Source organism: Narcine bancroftii, chromosome 2, assembly GCF_036971445.1.
Source record: "Narcine bancroftii isolate sNarBan1 chromosome 2, sNarBan1.hap1, whole genome shotgun sequence".
Lineage (NCBI taxonomy): Eukaryota > Metazoa > Chordata > Chondrichthyes > Torpediniformes > Narcinidae > Narcine > Narcine bancroftii.
In genome coordinates this window covers 72165513-72187223 of record NC_091470.1, presented here as the reverse complement: position 1 = coordinate 72187223, position 21711 = coordinate 72165513, and the positions used below count along the sequence as shown (strand labels likewise).

The 21711-nt window shown below is 42.3% G+C and overlaps 1 long non-coding RNA gene across 3 annotated transcripts in view; it reads left to right on the top strand.

Moving 5' to 3' along the window:
• The window catches only part of LOC138752377 (uncharacterized), a 155255-nt gene that overhangs the window by 34248 nt on the left and 99296 nt on the right, over positions 1–21711 (top strand). For all 3 annotated transcript variants that reach the window (XR_011350575.1, XR_011350573.1, XR_011350574.1), the window contains exon 2: positions 12721–12779. This is a non-coding gene — a long non-coding RNA (uncharacterized lncRNA). The remainder of the gene's footprint in view (positions 1–12720; positions 12780–21711) is intronic.

The window sequence follows — 21711 nt, the reverse complement described above, 5'->3', positions numbered from 1 at the left end:
TTCCCCAGCTCTGATTTGAATTTTGAAATCAACTCTTTTTGTTTGACTTCAACATTTCAAGTTTATTTTAAAATCATCATGTTAGACTGTGGAGAACTGGGATTTACAAAAGTGCTGTACCAAAGATTGGTTCCCCCCTCCCAGTTCCTCCCCTTGGGGTCCGTATGTAACCCTGGTTTCCCCCCTAAATCCAGAACCCTCTGAAGCCGATTCGTGAACCCTATGTGTTGTAAGCTAATAAAAGCATTTGTTCTCCCTCCAGTCAAGTGTGAGCTTTTATCTATGCCACAATTTTATTAGCTTAACAAACAAGGATGGAGGTGTTACTCAAGCCCAGTATGCTGCTAATAGACCCCCCAGTCCCCAGTGCGGCTGAGGAGTTCTGATATTGACAAGACTGTGTCCCAGTGTATGTGAACGCAACCGGAGGTCGGCGCTCATGTCAAGAGTAGAAACAAAGGGGTACGCAGTTGTCTGACACTGCCTGATGTATGAGGCCATTGTTGAGGCGCTGAAGGCCCACTGTATGAAGGCCCTAGTGAAGCACCGGCTCGCCCTATGCCGCCAATGGCCCTGAGAGTCGATTGACGACTACCTGCTGGAACTGCGGATGTTGGCTAAGAAGTGCAGGTACGAAGCTGCTTCGGGCTGCGTCCAGGAAGATGAACTCTGGTTGCAGGGGTCCACTTGAGGTACGTGAAGCAGCAACTGATCGAGTCAGGAAGGACCTCGCTAGCTATGTTGAGCTGGCCAAATCACTGGAACAGGCCACTCTCGAGAAAGATGACTTGGAGGCCAGCAAACTCGTGCTCTCGGGTGAGCACCTCCAAGGAATGGCTGCACCCTCTATGGCAGCCCCCACTCTAATGGCTGCCACTTCCCAAGCCTGGGTGTGCTTTTTTTGCAGCAAGGGACAGCACCCCCATGCCTGCTGTATGGCCAAAGATTTGGCGTGCTCCAGCTGCGGGAAGAAGGGATATTGGGTGAGGGTCTGCTGTGTGAATGATGGTCTGGGGAAGTCCACAGCCTGTACTGCTCCTGGATCTGATTCTAGCCCCAAGCCATCTGCCCTGGAGTCACTTGAGTTTGCTTGCTGCACAACCTGCCGCTTACAATGGCCATCTTGCAGCGGCCCCGATTTCAAATTCAGCACCATCATCGACAGAGGCAGAAGGAGGGCAGCCATCTTGCCGCGCCATGAGGTCAGCGCCATCTTACCTGCGCAGGTCGACTCAGGATGGAAGAGGCTACTCGAGGGAAGAACACAGTGTCTCCGGCGACCTGGCATTGCTGGTCCTAGACGAGAACAGACTTCACCAGCTCAGCAACTCAATAGTGATGGTGTGGTGGTACACCACCAGCCTACTGCAGGGGGAAACCTCTGTACCTGCAGGAGTGTAAGGGGACAGGACAACACCTGGCCGACTGTCGATCAGTCGACCTGATTGGATCAAGCCTCACCCAGTTGGGTGTCAATCAGCCTCCGGGATATAAGCCTGCGCCAGCCTCCAAAGTCTCACTCAGACTTACTGCAGCAACAGTAAGACTTCTGTGGAAGTCTTGGTTGATCAAAGCCTGTTGTACGGTCTTTACCTTGTGTGTGTCTGGTTCTGTCTAACAGCACACCACAGACGGTGAAGCTAAACGGACATTCGATCAAGGATCCACAGAAAGTCTCATAGACTCACAGACTGTGCAAAATATATAACTTAGCCTGTCTAATTACTGAATCTTCCTAACATCCCAGTCCCATTCGGTGGATGTACAGAAACATTGTATTGTTCATCTGTTGTTTGAAGGGGGTAATTTTGTAAATTTTGCTTGTAAATTTTGCATGCACATTTTCGATGAATTGTGTGCTCCATTACTGTTGGGTCGGGACTTCCTGTGTCACCATAAAAGTGTGACCATGGAATTTTCTGGTCCTCTTCTCCAGTAACAGTTCAGAATGAAGGGCCCTCAAAACCAGGACCCACTTGGAGCCTCTCCAGGCTGAACATCGACCCCCCCCCCACCCTGTTCTCAAACCTGTCTGCTGACTGTAAGCCCATTGTCACCAAAAGCAGGAGGTACAACGTGGCAGATGGAGTTTACAAAGACAGAGACCCAGTGCCTGCTGGAGGAGGGGGATCATCAAATCCAGTATCAGTCTGTGGGGAGCGCAAGTGGTGGGAGTAAAGGGGGAAAACAAATCCAGGTTAGTGATTGACTTTCGCCAAACAATTAACAGATGCACAGTCCTGGATGCATACCCCCTCCCTTGCATTTCGGATACGGTGAACAATATCGCGCAGTATCGGGTCTATTTGACCATCGACCTGAAAGCTGCCTATCACCAGCTCCCAATCTATTCTGAGGTCCATCCGAACACGGCATTTGAAGCTAATGGTTGACTCTATCAGTTCCGGAGGTCCCTTTCGGTATTACCAAAGGGGTGTCTATTTTCCAGTGACAGATGAACAAGATGGTGGACGAGTATGGGTTGAAAGCTACCTTCCCCTACCTCAACAATGTCACCATCTGTGGCCACACCATGGAAGACCATGACACCAATTTTCAGAGCTTTCTCCATGTGGTGAGAGCCCCAAATCTCACTTACTATTCTTACAAATGTGTATTCAGGACTACATGACTGGCTATCCTTGGCTACGTGGTGGAGAATGGTATCAGTGGCCCCAACTCTGCTAGGATGCACCCCCTGTTAGAGCTTCCCCTCCCCAGGATCACAAAGGAGATACCTTGTGCCCAGTTGGTTCCTCAATATGCTGACAAGTTTCGTCCCCCTCTTAAAGGCCACTACTTTCCCCCTTTTGGCAAAGCCTGGATGGCATCTAATTACCTCCGTAGTTACATTGCAAAAGCCACCATGCATGTGGTGGATGAGAATGTACCTTTCCAAATGGAAAGTGACGCTTTGGACGTAGCCCTGGTTGCTACTCTCAATCAGGAGGGAAGACCGGTTGCCTTTTTCTCATAGATGTTTCAAGGCCACAAACTCTGGAACCTGTCTGTGGAAAAGGAGGCTCAGGCCATTGTAGAAGCTGTAAGGCACTGAAGGTACTACCTGGCTGGTAGAAAATATACGCTCCCCATAGACCAACACTCCTCATGGACCAGCACTATGTTGCATTCATGTTCAGCAACGCCAAGAGATGCAAAATCAAGAATGACAAAATTAATAGGTGGTGGATCGAATTCTCCACGTACAATTTTGACATCGTCTCCTGGCCAGGGGCCATTATCGACCCTCCAGGTGCCTTGTCCAGATGCTGTGCCTCTGCACACAATGGTCAACTGGAGACCATACACAATGAGCTCTGCCATCCAGAGGTCACCCGCATGGCTCATTTTGTCAAGATCTGCAACTTGCCCTACTCAGTCGAAGTCATTAGGGAAATAACCAGGTCATACCAGGTCTGCGCTGAGTGCAAGCCGCACTTTTTTGCCCTCTGAAAGCGCACCTGATTAAGTCATCCAGGCCCTTTGAATGGCTCAGCATTGATTTTAAGGGAACTCTCCCCTCCACGAACGTGAACACCTACTTTCTCTTGGTTATCAATGAGTACTCCCGCTTTCTGTTCACCATCCCGTGCCCAGACATGTTCACCTCATCCATTATGAAGGCCCTAGACTCTATTTTCATTCTGTTCAGGTATCCCGGCTATATTCATAGTGACTGGGGCTCAGCCTTCATGAGCGACAAGCTGTGTCAGTACCTGCTGGTGAGGGGCATCACATCCAGCAGGTCTACCAGTTACATCCCCGGGGGTAATAGGCAAGTTGAAAAAGAGAACGCCACAATCTGGAAGGCTCTCAAACTGGCCCTGAAGCAGAGGCCTTCCAAACTTGAGCTGGTAGGATATCCTCCCCATCGCGCTCCACTCAATTCGGTTGCTACTCTGTACTGCGACCAATGCTACTCCTCATGAGCTCATGTTTACATTCGACAGAAGGTCGGCATCAGGGACTACACTCACTAGTCCTGGTCTGGTCCTTCTCAAGAAGCATGTGAGGAGAAGCAAGACCGACCCCTGGAGGAAAGGGTGAAATTGCTCCATGCCAACCCCACGTACACCTACGTGGAGTACCCGGATGGCAGGGAGGACACTGTCTCCATCAGGGACCTGGCACCCGCCAGAACAGTGGTCCCATTGCCTCAGATGCCCCATGAGCTCCCGTGTTTTTTCTCCCCACCCCCACTCAGGGCCACAGGTTCCCATTTCAGGAGGAGAATGAACCCCCCTCTATTGTCAAGCCAGAGCCTCATCCCACTACCCTTCCATCACAGGTGGACCAGGAGACTTAGGAGCCCAAAGTCCTTCAGTGCTAAGGCAATCCATCAGGATCTCCAGACTCCTGAACCGCCTGAATCTGTAAATAGCATTCTAAATATTTCTCTTCTGTGTCTATTACCGGCTACTGATCCTTGTTCTCTTCATCGACAGACCCTTAATTCTGAAGGAAGTGATGAATGTAGTGAACTAGGAATCACTAGAAGTGTCCTGTACTGACAACTGGTCCTGCCTTGCTCCTCCCCCTTGGGCTTGTCTATAACCCTGGTTTCCCACCTAAACCCAGAACCCCTCTGAAAGCCTATTCGTGAACCCTACCTGTGTTGTAAGCTAATAAAAGCATTTGTTCTCCCTCCAGTCAAATGTGAGTTTTTATCTACGCCACATAGATACAGGGAAAAATCCCCAAACTATGATTGGCAACTGGAATCACAGTGGACATGATGAAATAACCACACAAGGCATTTTTAGTGTGAATCAAATGTATTTACTCTTCATCACCCGCACAAACCTTTAAGAGCCAGAATCGTAAGCTGACATCATCACGCACTGAGATTACGTGGCTGGTTCGATGCCTCCTGGGAGTTGTAGTGCTGCCAGAGTGCTGCTACAACACCAAGGCAGGGGTTCTGATCAAGATGCAAAACTTTCTTTCAACTACAGGTTATATTTCCCTGCAGAGGGAAATACTTTCATATTGTCACGATCTTGCACTGTGCAAGGCCATCTTTAAGCTATGGGCAGACTCAAGCATTTAGCACATTCACTGGTTCTGGATTAACTCCAGGTTGTCAAGTTCCTTTAAAGCCCCACTTGTCTTGTGAGTTGGGACTGGAGCCAGATGCTGCTGGTGATGTATCTGAAGCGAGGTGCAAGAGCAGTAAAATGCATGTGTTGGTCAGAACAGGGGTGGGTACGTACACCGTGATGAATCGCACACATGCACATGGTCGCATAAAGAGGCGATTAGGAGCATCGTGGTCACCTGCATGGTAGAGAGCCAATAAAAAGGGCAGGGTGCTTGTCTGGGTGTGTTTGATGGGAAGAAGAAACAGTTGTGGAGCTGAGAAGAATAAAGAAAGTTGACACTTTTTTAAACTGAAGAATGAGTGCGTGTGTGTTCTTTTAATCGTGTAATTGTATAATTGTATAACTTGCAGTCTCTACTAGTGGTGAGCCTGAGGGTTCACACCACCCAAGTTGAAATGGGGAATGATGAAGACAAACCCATTAGAGGAGCAGGTGGGGAGGTCAAGCTTGAGATTCTTCCCCTACTTTTTTTAAAATCAACAATGCGCAGCCATGGCTCATGATCCTTGAGGCATGTTCCTCCTTGCTCCATGTGACGAGTCAATAAGCCAAATTCCGTCTGCTTGTGGCTTGACTCCCAGAACAGATTTCCTTTGATGTGGAAGACGTTCTAGTGAATATGGCTGATAACATCCCACATACATCCTTTTCAATTTTTTGTTGTTGTTATAATAAATGCAGTACAATGAAGAAAAGGGAACAAAACAGAAAATAAAATGTATGTATGTATCTATTTATCTATTTATTTATTTGCTTGTTTATTTGGTCCCCTCTCCAGTGCACTAGGTGAAGACAGAAAAGACATTAAAAAGTGTATATTTTGATTCATATACAGGTTAAAATATATATCATTTGGAAAAGTGAGTACGTCTAATCACATTAAAAACATTTACATCAAATGAAAATAAGACATAAAAGTTGGCTATGTTTCTTCAAATTTCACCGATGAATCAAATACATGATATCTAATTTTTTCTGAACTTAATCTATGCATAATATAGAAAACCAATGAAACACTGTTGGAGGTCGAGAGTTTTCTATTTGAATTAGATGGCACTTCAAGGCAACAAAGTAGAGAAGGCTACAATCCGTAGTGCAGGTACAGAAAAAATTCTGGTTCAATAACCTCAAAAAGATTGGGTTGTAGCTCCACCTGAAATACAGTTGAAAAGAGATTAAAAATTTCTTTCCAATAGATTTCTAATGATGGACAAGACCAAAATGTATGTGTCAATGTAGCAATATCAGATTTGCATCTGTTAATAGAAAAGATACAAGCCATCTTTGGGCTTGTGAACGTGATGCACCACTTTGAACTGGATTAATGAATGTTGGGTGCATATTGAAGATGTATTCACCCGTTTAAGAATCTTGTCCCATAGATCTTCCGATAAGGGTCTTCCAAGTTCCAGTTCCCAATCCTTTTTGATCTTATCATGAAGTACTGGACATAATTTCAACATCTATCATATAATTTGAATTAATCCTTTTGAGAAGGATTCAACTGAAAAATATTATCAACTAGATCTGGTGGATATACAAATGGAAAGTATAGTAATCTGGTATTTAAGAAATTTCTAATCTGTAAATATCTAAAAATAAGGAGTATTTGTTAAATCATATTTACCTGCCAGCTTTTAAAAAGACAACAAACAATCTTCCATACCTATATACATCCTTAAGGTTGATATTTTAGAATGAACTCAGCCATCCCAGGAGACTTGTATTGCTGAACTACTGGCCAACAACAGCCTAGTCAATAGGAAGCCAACACAGATGCTGACTTGCTGACTTGAAGGGGATGCATGGAAGCAAAGGTTTCTCCGATGCTTGCCTCCTCAAATTCAAGGCCACCTAGTAAGTGTCTTTTGGGCATCCACTCTCGATGAGTTAGTGAGAATGCTGACCTCCTTATGTCCATGTCCTCTGCAGTGCATCTACAGGCATTGACCACTGCCCTCAGTCAGCAAAAGAAAACAGAGCTAGAGCAACAAGGTCCAGGCTTTAACCACCCAATGGAATTACCAGGGTTTCCTGTCTGGTTGGAATCATGCTGCTCAAGGATTTGGTAGAGGTGACAGGCAGAGTATTTATTGGAAGCCCTGGAAATTTGATGCTGCCACCTGGTCTTATCCTCAAAGACCATCTCTCAGATGCTCAATTTCTTGTCTGTTCCAATGCAGAAATTTCTGTGGTCCCTCCAACTCCTGAAGAACACAACACCCTAATATGTCAAGTGTTTGGTCTGCTGCAAATGATTCTCATTTTCAGAAATATGGCCAGAGGTCACTCTCTGGATTTTGTTCACAGTAAACCATTCTGGTGGGTTTTTACAGTGCAAATGTAGAGAATTCCATCATAGGGGTGGATTTTCTGTCACATTTTTCATTGCTGGTGGATTTGGGGAATCGTTGTGTTGTAGACCACTTGTATTAAGTGAGCTGTATTCATTATCCCTCAAACATCGTCACTCGCTCGACAAGTCTTCAACCTAGCTCCTCCCATTCCGAGCATTGCTCAAGCACTTCTCTCGCTTAGTAATCCCATTGTATCACCATGGGGATATCAAACATGTAGTGACCCACGCATAGAAATCTGTTGACCTCCATTTGCAGCGCATGCTCATAGATTGCCTCGAGATTGTCTCAAAATTGCAAAAGCGGAATTTGAGCACATACAGGAGCTGGGAATAATTCATAGATCTGATAGCTGCTGGGTGTCACCATTGCATATGGTCCCGAAGATGTCTCCTAGAGACTGGTGGCCGTGTATAGATTATCATGTGTGGAACCATTCCACAGTACCTGACCGTTACAACATTCCCAATTTACAGGATTTCTCAGCAAACCTGCATGGCAAACGTGTATTTGAAAAAAAAGATCTAACATGTGCCTACTATCAGATTCCAGTGAAAAATTCTGATATTAATAAGATAGCAGTAATTACTCCTTTTGGCATGTTTGAAATTTTTCAGATACCATTAGATTTGTGGAATGAAGCTCAGACATTCCAACGGTTTACTGTATAGCTTACAGCCTCTACACACTTGTAGTAAATAGGCAGTTAAGATTTACTCCTTTCATAATCCATTTTTTTAGGTAAGGAACACACATAGAATGCAGTTACTCATACGATTTCTTTCAGACTTCCTTAGAATACTTTTGCTGAGTATCTTCTTCCATTGATGACACCTTTGTGTTGACTTGTACTGTTTGAAATTCATGGAGATTTTCCAGTCTGACATGATTGTCATGTGTGATTATGAACATGACCTATTCTTTTTAGGCCATTTCTCATATTGCTGTAGTTAATTTTGTTTTAATTAGACAAACGGCACAGTAACAGGCCCTTTCAGCCCATGACGCCCAATTACTTGCAATTGACCTACAATCTCAGTACATTTTGAAGGATGGGGAAAAAAACAGAAGCACCAAGGAAAAACCCATGCAGACCTGAAGAGAATATACAAACTCCTTGCAGACAGCACGAGATTCGAACTCTGGTCCTGATCGCTGGCGCTGTAATAGCGTTGAGCTAACTGCTACACTAACTGTTGTGGCACTGGATATAAAAATTTCACTAATATAACAGTGGATGTCCAATGGCCTGCTTTTATGGTCTGTGGATGCAGTAATATTACACCTTGTAAAGTTTAGTATGTTATTCTGCACTCTTGATGTATTCATTTTTTAATAAAAACCAGTTGATGATGAGTAAAACACAAATAAAGAAAATTATGGTTTAATAACTTTTCATTGAGGGATTTTTCAAAATTTATAGGTTGTTGTAAATGTCAAATATCATCCAAACCCTTAATTGTTTTAATTAAAGCATTATTGCTAAAACTAATCTGAGGCTGTAACTATTTTGGGTTATAAATGGGACTTTTGACATATGTTTTTTTTAAAGATAGAATGGGACAAGAGACAATACCAATGGCTATTGTTCTGATCCAAAGTATATCTGGCAAAGTGGCTCTGATGTTTAAGGAAAGAAATAGTCAAAAATGTCTACACCACAGAGACAGGTCACCTGGCCCACCATGTCCAGTATGATCATCGTGCATATCTGGACTAATGCCATTTACCCACTTTAAATTTGTACCCCTCTTTGCCTTGCTCATTTAGGTATCTGTCCAAGTGCCTCTTAAATGTTGTACTGTTTCTGTTTCCCCACCTCCTCCGACAGCTCACCCCAGATCCCAACTATATGTGAAAAATTTACCCTTCAGGTAAGCCTCCTCCCTCTCATCTTGAATTGACTTCCTCTAGTTTTGGGAGAGTGGTTGCTGAAGAGATCCATGTGACCTGAGGGATGCTGACTCCATCATCGCTTCTGCAAGCTTTCTGGTGGTTAGGTGGAAAATCAGCAGAGGGAGGCTGCAGTTGAGGATCATGAAGGAAGACCTTGGCAAAAAGAAGCATTGCAGGAAGTAATGTTGAATTGGCAGTGAGAGGAGGAAATTACCATGGGTGGATTGATGTTTTACAGGTAAAGATTAGTGAACACTTTCATGCATGTTTAATTTTTCAACCCACCTCCTTTCTCCACTTTGCAATTCAGTGTGGGGAGACCACAGGTTTATTTTGACTTAGTTGATTTGACCATTTTTCTGCTAATCTTGGTCACAACGTTTGTTTGCTTCCAGGTTGTTTGGCTGAAATTTGGCAGAAATGCATATAGCAACTGAGGATAGATAATAAATACAGACTTTTATACATTACTCACCTCTTGCAGCTAAAATACCTTTGAAAGTTTATGCTCATATTCTTCAAAAATAGATTTTATTCTTTTCCAATGGGAATGTTTTTAAAGAGCATTATTTTGGAAAGCAAAGTCTCCTGTAAGGATGTATGGTTGGAATCTTTTTAACCTCACGAGTTTTGCTTAAAGATTTTTAATGTTAAATTCATACCTGTTCAATTTGGATTTTAAGATCCACATGAAGTATATTTTACAAGGTACCAGAGGCCATTACTCTCAGCATTTAAATTGGTTCATAATTTAAAACTACTTCAAAAGTAGTTTTGGAATCCTTATTCGTAATTTAGAATCCTGTCCCAGAATGATATCTCAGAAAGTTAGTGAGTCATCTTAAAATAATATGAAGTCAGCTTGCCACAGAACCTTGCCACTTACCAATAATACTTAAGTATCAAATGTGCTGTGCAGGTTTAAGTATAATAAAATGTGCAGATGATTTAACATTCAATGTGTGTGCAAAGCCCAATTATCCACATCAAGACATTCTCAACTGTAGATTAGAGCCCACATGGCTGTCAACTTTGAGGCAATGGCTGTATTCTTATCCCTGGAATCCTTGGCTGCTCTGGAAGTACCTCCCAAATCAACGAACTCCAACACTGAGAAGGACAAATTCACAAGGCAAGGGATGATCATGACCTGGAAGTAGCTCTTCTGGTGTCGCATACTGACCTGGAAGTATATCGCACTTCCTTCATCATCACAGGTTCCAAAACATGGAAGTCCATATGAACAACACCATGGGACTATATGGGAGTAAACAGATTGCAGTGGTTCACTACAATCTATTGAGTAATTAGGATGGACAGCAAAAGTTAAAAAAAAATCAGAACATAAAATATTATAGGATATCATCTAAATGACCTCTCGGCCACTTATTGAGATCACGGTTAATAGATTGACTTCTTTCCATTTTCTTGCCCTTTCACTACAAACCTTGAGCCTTTTAGTGTCTGGAAATCCAGAAACGTGAACGAGAATATAGTTGGCTTACCATCCATGTCACTCAGGCACGGAGAATTCTAGAGATTCATGAAACCACTGAGGCATTTTTCCTCACTGTAATTCTCCAACCATTCTATTCAATCTATCTTTAAAAAAAATAATTTTATGATCGCAGGAATTGAGCTGATTGCACCTTATGCATGATGTGCTTGCTTTGTAAGGAGGCCAGTGTTATTGTAGATTTGGTGTGACCAAAACCCTTATTGTACAAGGCTTCCTCAGTCCTAAAGTCTAAGCAGCTTTCAATTGCCTTCATTATGACTTGTGTATTAAGCTGAAATCTGAGTTCAGACACTTTGAATTTGTGTGAAACAGGTACTATATCTAATCTAACACATTAGTGCAGTACTGAAGAATTACTGCAGAGTTAGAGATGCCATGTGTTTGAATGAAATATTGCACCAAGTCCTTGCTGGTCTGTCTTAAGTAAAAGATTTCACGGTAAAAATTTGAACAATGGCAGGAAAGTGCTCCAAGAAATCTGACCAAAATTTGGTTCTGAAAAAATGTGTACAAAATGCACTGTTTATGAAACATTTGGGCGAATGCATGGGGATACATTTAGAGGGTAAATTGGGCTGACCAAAATGTTTCACCCACACTAGTCCCACTTGCCTGCATTTGCTTGGATCTTCTGGTAGATCTACCAGGAGTTGCCAGTTTACACTTACAGTATATAAGCAGGAGCAAATTAAAAAATCTAGAGGAAAGACAGGGTTGCAAACTTTAGAACAACTGTTGAAGTCAGGAAATGGAATTGAATTGTTTATTGTTCCAAAATACAGTGTAAAACTTTGTTTGCTTGCTACCTGCTTCTCAACCTCTTCATAGAACTGCAGGTAGTGCAGGAATAAATGCATAATGTTGCAATAAAACAAAGGCTAAAGCGTAGTGTCACATAAAATTAAAGTGGAGGTTATCATCTTAAAGAGAAAGTTATGGTTTAAAAATACAGAACATCATCTTATACCAATGGAAGGTCCATTCAAGCATCTGAAACTGTCCTTGAATCTAGTGGTTTGTTTTTACAAGCTCGAGTATCTCCTGCTTGAAGGGAGGGGAAGAAGAGAGTGTGAGCAGGATAGGATGATTCTTGAATATGTTGAATAAGAGGCATCAGGAGGTGAAGATGGAGTCATTTGAGGGGAGGCTGGTTTGTGTGATGATCTCAACACTGCAGTTTCTAACAATCTTGGGCAAAGCAGTTCCCATAACAAGCTGTGATGCATCAAGACAGGATACTTCAAAAATTGATAAGGGATACTGGGGACTACCTGATTTTTCTCAGGTTTCAGAGAAAGAAGATGCCTTTCTGTGCTTTCATGCTGTGTCATCAACGTGGTTGGACCAGGATAGCTCATTGGTGATACTTATTCCTAAAACTGTAAAGTTCTCCACATCTCTTCTTCAGTGCAGTTAATATGGATAGGAGAGTGAATCAACGACCAGTTCCTTTGTTTTGGTGACATTGAGGGAGATTTTTTTTTTAAATCCTGACCCCAGCTGATTCTTTACCTCCTTCCTGTACTCCATGTGATTGTTATTTGAGATCTGTCCAACAATGGTGTTTTCTTTCCACAAATATATAAATGGAGTTGGAGTAGTACTTGGCTTCACAGTCATGTGTGCGTTAGGAGTATAGTCAGTGGCTGAGTAGGCAGCTATGCAGGGCTCAGTGTTCAGGACCATTGTGAAGGAGATGTGGCCATTCTGGAGGTCAGATAATTGCAGATTCATTTTCAGAGAGGGGTGCTAAAGCTTAGGTCATGGAGTTTGAGATGAGTTTGGTACTATGAAGGTGAAGCTGTAGTCAATAAGCAGAAGTCTAATATGTGCCTTTGTTATCCAGATGTTCTAGGGCTGAGGGATGGCCAGAGAGAAGGCATCTGCCTTGGACCTGTGGCACAGGTAGGTGAATTGCAGTCTATTGATGTTTTCTGGAAGGCTGAAGTTAATGTGGGTTGTGACCAGTTTCTCAAAGCTCTTTGTGATGATCTCAGAGCTATGAGGGAGCAGTAATTAAGGAACTTGGTCTTGTATTTCTTTAGACCTGAGCCTTTCCATTGCACTCCTTAGGGGAACACAAGTCCCTGCAGATTTCCCAGCATATGCTAGGACATTTGCCAACTGACCCTGTGAGTCACTTCGATTTAATGGATCGTGCGAAGAAGGAAAGTCCAAAATAATTTCATTCTTTTCTTATTTAATTCAGATTATTTTTAATTGTTTTGTTTCTTGATAACAATGTTTTTTAAAAAAAACGACATTAACATTAGCATAACATTTTCAACAGCTTTTTAAAAATTGTCAATGTCGGAGACACTTAATTTCCTTGACAGGTCTGACAACCAGTAAACCAGGCATGCCTTAACTAGCTGTTAATAAGGACTTGGATGGGGGACTTCCAATCAAGAATGGAGAGGCCCCGCAGCATTCTTGATCTTAACAATCAGACTGGGAACTGAATCATAAGCTATGGCTCTTCTCTGTCTTTTAATAATGTTAATTAAAACTCCATCTTTTTCATAGCACTTCTTATCATGGTTCATATCTCAGCCCTAGACTTTACTTGGCAAGGCTCCCATGAATCACCATGAGCTTTATTATTATGTTAATAATGGTGTATAAATCCAAGTTGCTGTTCATTGTTGATTCTGGCTTTGAGTCAGTTTTTGGAGTTCTAACAATGAAAATGTTGGCTTCTCCAGGATCAGCTTCCTTTTCATAAGTTGCATATCATTTACCACAGATTTATTTAATTATGTTTGGAATTGAGGTAAGAGAGATAAGTTTAATATACTACAATCTACTTGCATTCATATTTTCACAATTAGAAGTGGGACGCACTGTAGTAGTCCTGCTGGACATAGCTGAAGGAAACATGTCAAACCTTTGTTATTAATTTTGATGCAAAATGTAACTTCTTCCAAACACAAAACTTTAAAGTAGACTGAAGTAAGCACTTAGCTACTGCTTTACATTTGAACTATACCTCATCCCCATTCCAATACAAATCTTTGCATGCAAATACTTAAATTATGTTACTCTCCTTTGGCAAGTTTGTCACTTGCTGTATCTCTATAATCAGATCTAAAATGATGGGCCACCACAAAGTTCATCTGGATAATTTGTTCTCAAAAATTATTCATGACCTTCCAACTGTTATCAGAAATCCATGATGTCAGCATTTCAACAGACCCATGAGCATATACATTTATGCCAGATATGTGCAATTTCTTTCATCATATCAGCCAATGAGACTTCTCTTGTGGCTTGTATTTAACTTCATCCAGATGAGTACATTTGAACTTTTTGAGTGCTTGGTTCCAGATGTTAATAGTCTGAACCATTAGTGTCTAGAAAAAAAATATTTCTTTTTCCTTTGCATAAAATGATTGGAATAAATAGAAAGAAACATCCTGGGGTCCCTTGTACAATTTTTTTTTAAATGCAAAAGCTTGTGCTTTTGATTATTTTTTCCATTTACTCCATCCATTTTGGGTCTCACTTGAAAGTGAGATATGGGTGTGTTGTGTATTATTGAGCAATTAATGGCGAACTAGATTAAAAGATAAAGTGAGTAGTCAATCAAAGACACAATCAATGATTTTCCTTGAGGATAGAGTCAATTAAGCCTTTCAAAAGGGAATTGTGCAAGCAGGAGAAAAAGGAATGCTAGATTATTAGCAAAGAATTGAGAATGGGATTGCCTTGCTGTGCAAAGATCCAATTTTGATGGTCCTATGCCATAACAACTTTATGATTACACATGAACTGAGTTGCAGGGAAAAGTTGAACAGGTTAGGACTTTATTTCCTGGAACCTAGAAGAACGAGGGGAGATTTGATAGAGGTATTCAAAATTATAAGTATAGACAGAGCAAATGCAAGCAGGCTTTTTCTATTGAAGTTAGGTGAGACAAAAACTAGAGGACATGGGCTAAGGGGTCAAGGTGGAAAGTTTTAAGGGAAAATTAGGGGAAATGTTTCACGAAGAAAGTGGTGTGAGTGTGGAATGAGGTGAAGCGGTGAATTCAGGCTCAATTTTGACATTTAATTTAAAAATCAGTTAAGTCTATGGGAGGGCTATGGTCTGGGTGAAGATCAAGATGAGCACGCAGAATAGTAGCTTGGCACAGACTAGATGTGCTAGAGGGGCTGTTTTTGTGCTATTATGTTCCATGAGTAAAACAGTATTAAAATGGTCTTAGAAAGAAAATATCTAAATTATTGCATATTGCTTTTGTCTTAGCCAGAGAATAGCCAGTGAGGAGAAACTAAGATCAGGTTATGTTACCTAGTTTTTTGGAGGATCAAACTTATCATAAGTCTGGTTTGTTCTCTTTTTAACATCCAATTCCTGTAAAACAAGATTATTATCAGAGTGAAAAACATTCAATATTTTGTCCTTTGGATAATATTGGTAACTGAAAGTGGCAAGGACATATGAAAATGCTGATTATGGCAAGACCAGTAGCCCTCAGAAGACATGTTGTGGATGACTGGCCAGACCCTGTGTAACATTTCCTCCTTTACTACTGTAATGAAGTGTCAGTTTAGATTATGTGGTGAAGTTTAGATTATGTGCCAGTATGATTTCAATTCAAGACCTTCTGACTCGGAGACCACTGAGCCAAGTCTGACATTGATATGGGCACATTCTACAATGCCATAGTACAGATGGTTGGACCTTTAACACATGAATTTTAAACCATCTGTAGACTTTGGCTCTGCTTTCAAAATACCATAAATTATTTGTTGCCTCAATATATTTCAGTGGCATAATTATAGCTTTGATATCTGCTTAAAGCTTTGACAATGCTAGCACAAAGTTTGAAATATTTTTTTCATATGCTTGGTCAGGTGATAATATGGAACAGAATGTACTGTATATTGTGTTGCATTCGTTGGCATTTGCAATAAATCCAGCAGTTTTGTAAAGCCGCAGTTTGATTTATATGAGTTACTATGTGTGCAATAAATAGTTGTCTGCTAAATCAGAAATAAACTTCCTGCTGTACAAATAGATTTGATTTAGCTGTTTCAATGGAGAGCAAAAGTTGAACTTCAACGAAATAAACTTCTGGAGGAACTTTGCAGATTGATCAGCATCTGTGAGGAGGAAGGAATTGCTGATGTTTCAGGTAAAGACCCTACATTAGAACTGCCTTCAACTGCTGAATTCTCCTTATTGGAAAAATTAGGAAATCAAAAATGTATCTATTACAGAATGGCTGAGTAGCACAACTGGAAAACAAAATGGTTGGAAGAGAAGTATCACTCTGCATTGTAATGTTGACAGTCGCTATTTATGTATCAGAGACCATAGGAGCAACACTGGACTTGGTATTAATCAATTTTTTAAGGCACCTCAAAAGGTGTAAGTCTAGGATGCTAGGTGGAGAGCACTCTCCAGCTTGGGAGCTCTCCAGTACTGGGAGGTGTCTCGATGAGGGTATTAGAATGTGAAGCCAGATCACAATGCTCATCAGCAATATAACACCGACTTGTACTGGGTCTGCCATTTATCCAGCAGACACCATCCCTTGGAAAGGTACTGGTGAAAGTCTTAAACAGTTGGAAGGATCATCATTGACTAATTACTGGTTAATTGCTGATTGACCTCCTCTTGAAGAGATGATGAATAATTAGTGATTTTTTCTTTGCACCTGCACAAATCAGATGTCTGAATCTGTGGTCATTTCCTTGGCAATGCATCATGACTGGAAGATGGAATAGAGGGCAAGCAGGCAGGCAAAGTACTTGGACGAAGGAGAAGAGGAAGAGAAACTGACAGGTACTAGCTGGAGCTTGTATCAGCCTGAGTGTCATAGAATCAATTGAGTTATACAGGTTGAGCAGCAGGAGCAGGTAAATGAAAAGGCAGGAAGCCAGCGTCCAATAACCCCATTGCCAACTTTGCTTACACCTGAAGTCTTGCATTGGGACTGAACATTGCCTTGACAACCTGGCCACAGTTGAAACAAATACTAACTAAGTATTCTGTAACTGATGGACAAAGCAAAACACGATCTTCCATAAAGCAGTCAATTGACATCTTGTGCATTCACTCAATGCACAATAACTCACTCCCCTGACAATGCTCAATGTCTGCCCTTGTTCTTCTGTGCTGGGCTGTGACTGGAAAAAGGCAAATGACTTCAGATGGATTTGAAGGGTAATCTTGAACATTTTGGGGCTTAGATGAATATGCAATAGACTTCATTGTGAATATTGCCAGTAGCAGTCTGGGCTGGTGGACTGACAGGCAAGAGCAAGGATACTGGTAATGCTAGGAGAATGTTTAATGCTTGTTTGGGAAAAGTGAGCAGGTTGGTGCTTCATAGTACCATGAGTCTTTATCTTCAGTTCCTTTCTCCCTTTACTGCACTAACTGAACCATTTCAGTTTATGGTTATCTCAGCTTTGTAAGGGTACCAAGATATTGTAACCATGATGTTGTGGCAGTGGTTCCATATTAAGAGATGTGAGACTGACAGTGTGGTAAAGTTCATGAAATATGGAGCCTGGGAATGTTAAGAGTCATACTCGTCCAGAACAAAAACAGGCTCTTTGGCCTATTGCGTGCATGCCAACCTTTTTTTTGCCCATCTGCACTAATGCTGTAGATGGTGATTGTTGGAACCATAGTACATTACAGCATGGAAATGGGCTTCTTTGGCCCTTCTAGTCTATGCCGAACCACTTTTTTTTGCCATGTTTCACTAACCTGCACCCAGAATATAGCCCTCTATTCCTCTCCCATCCACGTATCTGTCCAAATTCTTGTTAAATGTTAAAATTGAGCCTGCATTCACCACTTCAGCTGGCAGCTGGTTCCACACTCCCATCACTCTCTGTGTGAAGAAGTTTCCTCTCATGTTCCCCCTAAACCTTTCCCCTTTCACTCTTAACCCATGTCCTCTGGTTTGTAACTCACATACCCTCAGTGGAAAAAGCTTATCGACTCAGTCTATCCTCCTCATAATTTTAAATACCTCTGTCAAATCTCCCCTCATTATTCTTTGCTCTAGGGCAGGGGTGTCAAACTCAAATTCACGGAGGGCCAAAATTAAAAACTTGGACTAAGTCGAGGGCCGAACTAAATATTTATTGAAAATTTTCAACAACGTCTGCATGTTTTCTCTTCTTTCAACATATGTAATGTTAAACTTTTTCTTATTAAAATAAATGTTTAATAATAGTTTTGGATAAACTCTTTCCAGAAGCATTAACAAATGAGAAATAAAATATTCAATAAATAATATTTCTCTATAGAGGATTTGTCAAATGTTGCTAGTGTGCTGTCAAATAGTAAAATCTGAGGGCTATTGAGAATGTGGGAGAATAACATGATTCCTGAAACAATCAAATGAGTGACTGATTGTGGGCATGAACTCTAGCAGGGTTATTTGCCATGCCCTTTTTCCATTGGTACAGATATCCTTTGATTTACACATTTTTCAAGTTTTATGCCTAATGAGCTTGTATCCAGGTGCAGGACCATTTTTAACCAGGAATATATTTATCACTGTGACATGAAACCATTGGAAGATCATTTTATCCTGAGATTAAAGTTCATAATACTTACTCAGGCCTGCGTGCGGGAGGGCGGGGTTTGCGGGCGATCGGGTTGGACAACGACAGTGCGGGGGCATCGGCTCTCGCTGCAGGGCGGCATCTCGGCGGATCAGCGGCCCTGTCACCGTGAGTTGCGGATCGGCCTGCGGCAGGGAGGGGGAGTGGGCAATGGTCCTGGCGAGGTCAGGCCCAAGGCCTCTGGTTCCGGGCGCTGGGAAGTGGCCTTGGCTTCCCCTGACACCGGCCAGGACCCAAAACCAGAGTCCACGGTGAAACCCTGCAACATAAACAGAGGAGGTGGGGGCGATTAGCAGGCTGACGCCAATGCATTCTGGGATTTGTTGTATTACTGTGCATGCGCTATACTGGCACGGCGGCCAGCGGGCCACCTCTAATACATTTTTGAAATGATCTTGCGGGCCAAATATAATTATATCGCGGGCCAAATTTGGCCCGCAGGCCAGAGTTTGACATGTGTGCCCTATGCCATCAGAACTCTGTAATTAGTAAGGGATTGCTTAAGGTGGGATGTGAGTGGGAAGGAAAGGGTGAGAATCACTGCTCTAGACCCAATTGTTACTGAAATATTTTGCTTGAGAAAAATTGTCATTGGCCCATTTCCTTTAGCGTTCTGAAACCATGCACATGACGAGTCAATGAGGGATGATTAAAGCAGTGGTCTTCAAACTTTTTCTTCCCACCCAAAGACCACCTTAAACAATCCCTTACTAATCACAGAGCACCAATGGCACAGGGACGCGAGTGGAAAGAAAGAGGTTGAGAACTGTTGTATTGTGGTAACTCCACATTTGATTAGGTTAATTGTTAGGCAAGTGGTCAGAGAAGGACCCCCCCCACCCCAAGAAAGGCTTAAATCACAGGAACAAAATAAGCTTCCGTCTCACTGCTCCCAATCTTACAGACAGTCCTGATGTGGAATGTGGGGTCGCAGCTCCACGTTCTCCCGAGTTCAGGTGCTGTCTGTGTGGAGTTTGTACGCTCTCCCCTTGTCTTGGACCAACAGGTCGGTCGCCTGACGAAGTCACCCGAACCCCCCGTTGAAACGCCGGCGTCCGGGGTGGTGGAGGAATTGGCTGAGAAGAGCGCGTTGCTCCCACCCCCCTCCCATGGTTGGAGAGGGATTAAACTGCGATCTCACGGCGCTGGGCTCGTCTCCAATAAAAGGAGCGGGAGGCCGCGCATGGAGTGAGGGGGAAGGCATCGCCAACGAGACGTTCAGTCGGTGTCGCCACTGAAGCGCAGACCCAGCGAGGATGGTCCCCAACTCCAGCTGCGTCTGTGTGTCCGGGAGCCAGGCGGGCTGAGTGCGGCGCTCCGATCCCCGGGATTCGGGACTCTGAGATCCCTCCACACCTCCGGCGTCTTCATTTCCACCTTCAGTGTGCATGCACTATTCTGGCACGGCGGCCAGCGGGCCAACTCTAATATATATTTAATATGATCTTGCGGGCCAAATATAATTATATCGCGGACCAAATTTGGCCCGCGGGCCAGAGTTTGACATGTGTGCTCTAGGGAGTAAAGTCCTAACCTGTTTAGCCTATCCCTGTAACTCAGTTCTTGCAGTCCAGGTAATCCTAGTAAATCTTCTCTGCACTCTTTCGATCTGCACACAATACTCCAAATTTGGCCTAACCAATATCTTATACAACTTTACCATAACATCCCAACTCCTATACTCAACACTTTGATTTATGGAGGCCAGTATGCCAAAAGTTCTCTTTAAAACCACCTGTGACACTATTTTCCCAGATCCCTCTGTTCTTCTGCACTACCATACCATTTACTGTCTATATCCTTTCTTGGTTTGTCCTTCCAAAATACAACATCTCACATTTGACTGTATTAAATTCCATCTGCTATTTTTCAACCCATTTTTCCAGCTGGTCCAGATCCCTCTGCAAACTTTGAAAGCCTTCGCTGCCCACAATGCCTCCAGTCTTAGCATCATCTGCAAACTTGCTGATCCCATTTACCACTATTACAAGTTCCTGTTTTATTTAGTGAGTGTCACTTTGGAGGGTAGTGCAGGCTGAAAAAATTCAGTTTTCACAACGTTCACAGACTGAGTGGCACCGTTAAGTACAAACCATAAACAAAGTTAATACTCTCAACTAAGAATAAAAGAACAAGGGTTGTTTATTCAGGAAAAAACAAATGGTTAGAGGGAGTCATGTAATTATAAGGCATGCATTTGGTACACTTAAAGAAACAGTATTTCAGTATTGATCAGCCAGCCTTCTGATAAAATACAGAGGTGAATGACTCTGTGAAATGGCTAATTCTCCTTGTCAGGGCAGTTATTGAAACTATAATCATTCTAATGGCCATTTTGATTGATTCATATCTGGGGTAAAGGAAGCAGGCAAATTCCTACATTGGCTTGTGACCTTTGTGATGGTCATTTTGACTGACCCGTGCCTTGGTTTTGGAAGCATCAAGGAAGTCACACGTATTGTTTCCCCTATGCATGGAAAAAGGGGGTTGTGATAATCATTCATATGAAAGGACATTTCACTGGAAGCAACTCGACAAAGATTTGTGAGTTTTGGCAGTCTGATCACTCAGTCTCCCACCACCTTCGGAATTACTTCTGAGCATCAGTTTAAAAGCCTGAGTTTTAACACAGGATTTCTAAGTCTGCATTGTGAGTTGACTTTCCAGAATTGTGCCTACTCTGTAATGGTTTGGGTGTTACCCACACACACTCTCTGTCTCTTTCTCTCTCCTATATTTGTGCATAGTTGGGAGTTAAGTTTAGATAAGTTGTTATATTATTAGCAGTTATTAATAAATACATTGTTTTAAAACAACACTGTCTTGGTAAATTTCTATTGCTGCTGGTCTGCAATGTAACACAACTTTATTATCCAGATCATTGATATAGACAACATACAACAATGGTCCTATGAGGCACACCACTGGTCAAAGGCCTCCAGTCTGAGAAGTAATCATCCACCACTACTTTCTGGCTTCTCCCATCCAGCTATTGTCGAATCCAGTTCATTACTTCACCATGAATATCACTAGTGTCTGAACCTTCCTGATTAACCTCCCATGTGGGACGTTATCAAAGGCCTACTAAAATCCACGTAGACAACATTCACAGCCTTTCCTTTGTCAACATTCCTGATAACCTCCTCAGAAAACTCTATAAGATTGGTTAATCTCTACCTACCATTCACAAAGCCATGTTGACTATCCCTAATCAGTTTTTGACTGTCCAACTAATTGAATAT